Source organism: Sinocyclocheilus rhinocerous, unplaced genomic scaffold (genome assembly GCF_001515625.1).
Source record: "Sinocyclocheilus rhinocerous isolate Xijiao unplaced genomic scaffold, SAMN03320098_v1.1 scaffold55, whole genome shotgun sequence".
Taxonomy (NCBI): Eukaryota; Metazoa; Chordata; class Actinopteri; order Cypriniformes; family Cyprinidae; genus Sinocyclocheilus; species Sinocyclocheilus rhinocerous.
In genome coordinates, this window is record NW_015647461.1 from 1,025,859 (window position 1) to 1,028,493 (window position 2,635).

General features: G+C 38.0%; 1 protein-coding gene across 1 annotated transcript in view; it reads right to left on the minus strand.

Moving 5' to 3' along the window:
- LOC107709173 (disks large homolog 1-like) overlaps positions 1-2,635 on the minus strand; it is a 150,847-nt gene that overhangs the window by 37,443 nt on the left and 110,769 nt on the right. The gene's annotated exons all lie outside the window — the stretch shown is intronic.

Below are 2,635 nucleotides of genomic sequence, written 5' to 3' on the forward strand. Positions count from 1 at the left end.
CGTCAGTGAACAACGGCTCTGTGTAGTTAATGCTGCTCAATGTGAAAGCACGCAGGTGATGGAGATTTACCGCTGATTACAGAACCGGCTTTTCTGACAAGATGCGCGTTAAATATCGCATGCGATTTATCGTGCAGCCCTAATCTAAACCCACTCAGCAGAATTCCTCAGATTTTCTTTAAAAATCAGTGTAAATTTCATCTTTAGACTCCCATCTGGGGCCGATTATGGGCAAAAATAATCTTATGTAATATATAAACATATATGTGCTAAAAAGTGCTCTAATTATGTAAGAATTAATGGTGTTTTCGCTTTCCACTCCTTACATTTCACCTCTACTGATTCTACAGTTCTTGGCACTACAAAACTCAGGCAGCACTATATCTCTTGCCAGTTACAGTGTATTTCAGCCAAAGAGGCCACAGCAACCAAATCTATGAAGAACACAGACGCTAGCTGTCAGCTAAACATGCAATGCAGTCCACTCGTTTCCAACATTCTGGGTTCAACACAAGTTAAGCTGTATCAACAGCATGTGCGGCATAATGTTGATTACCACAGTAAATAATTCAGACTTGTCCCTCAATAAATGTCACTTACAATGAAAGTACACCAGGCGATAAACTCTAAAACAGTGTTTTCAAAGTAACTGTAACTTAAACATTGTACATGTTGGCAAGAAACTAATGTGATAGAATTGCTTACTGGCCTTGTGTGCGTAAAACTATATCCAATCTTTCAACTTCAAAGTCATGACCATGTAACACCCAGTAAACCTTGGTAACTTTCACATGATACAGGCAAGGATACCAGAAAGGAGTGCTTACATGGAGCAAGCATCACTCAGGATGAGTTCAAATTGAGGTTTCATTTAAATAAGTCTGGACAGCTGTCCTGTTTATCAAAGTTTTATATGAAAATGGTCTAAATGCTAAAAATCAAAATGAATGAAAACAGGGCTGCACGATGAGACCAAAAATAAGCATCGATGCATCAGCTTTTAGATGTTTGTGTGGTTCTGGAGCTCTGCTTTAAGCTTCTAAATGACATTTAAAGACCTTAAATCCTCACTCTTTCTGTAACTACTGCTGAAAACATCTGTCTGTGACATCAGTGGTGTTGGGGTGGGGTTTAAAGGGGGTGAGAGATATACGTCAATACTGACACTGCCCAATACGGCATTATACTCTAATCACGCCACCAGCTCTCAGCGTGACACTACAATAACTTTCATGCTATTACTTCAATGCTTCTGTATCATTTTTCATAGAAAATCCAAAAAGGCCTTTTCATTCTGGCATAACTACATACAGTATATTGTCACAATTCTCAAATTAATATTGACAATAGCCTTTTCTCTTGTTTTATGGGAGGCATTTACAGGCTTTCAGCACTACTAAACTGCATGCTGCTACTCACATACTGCATGTATGGCTACAAACAACCAGCCAGGGATCAGAGCCAATACAGGCATTTACACTATCAATATCAGACTACTACTATGCATGCAAGATAATGAACGATCAAAACAGGAATAGATGTACATGCATAAGTTGTTCAACATCAACATTGCCCTTTATACTGTACATTCCCTAAATGAAAACCATGTTCTAAAAGCATTTGTTTATTAACAGAAAAAAAAAAAAAACATTTGGATTTTGCATACCACAAGCCAGATCACTATAAATCCACCTGCTGAACAGCTGGCAGATTCGATATCAAAAATGCTTGATCCCTGGGTAATACAATGCAGAAAAATCCTGTGTTTCAGGTCTTCTGCATTATTATTTTTATTAGATGACATCAACATTTACTATAAACAGAACAAATTTACCAAAATTTTAATATTACCCTTCAAATTCCAAATTGTACCTTCTTTTTTTACCTCAAAAAGTTTACTCCAACTAAAACTCCTCCTACGCATAAAAATCACAGAACGGTGGCCTTAGAAATGGCCCACGTTAAGCGATGTGGCAATAGAGTCAATCTCCAGCGCTGCTGATGTGGAGTATTTAATGAGGACAGTCAAGAGTTCCTCATGGTCATTTCTATATAGACCATAGTTCTCTCTCATTCAGATAACTCTAGTCTTCAGAGTGAGTCTTTGATGAAGGATGACAGAAGTCAGTTCAGCAGGCTTTCTGGCACTGGATGTATAGGATTATCAGACACTGCTGAGATTGAGAGAAGAATAGGGCTGAAGAAGTGCCATGGGACCCTGATAAATCCCAGAGCTAGAACAAGGAAACTCCATAACATCTAAAATCACATATACTGTGGGGGGAACTTCAAAACGCAAGACAAAGTAATCTCTTAAACGCTGGAAAATTTATTTCATTGTGAATAAAACAAAGTGAGAACATTTTTTTGAAAGTGAAAACACTATGAATGATGCCCATCTCTAATTTGCTAATTTTCTGACCCATGATCAAATTAAATCCCCACTCCCAGTGCCATTAAGCAGGAAACCATCTTGTTATTGAGCATTTTTGAGCATCATATTGAAGAGAGAGCTAAAAAGCATCCTCACAATGGTATACACACTATACCATCCAAATGTTTGGGGTCAGTCCACACACACACAGTGTGTATGTATATATATACACATACACATACACACACACACACACACACA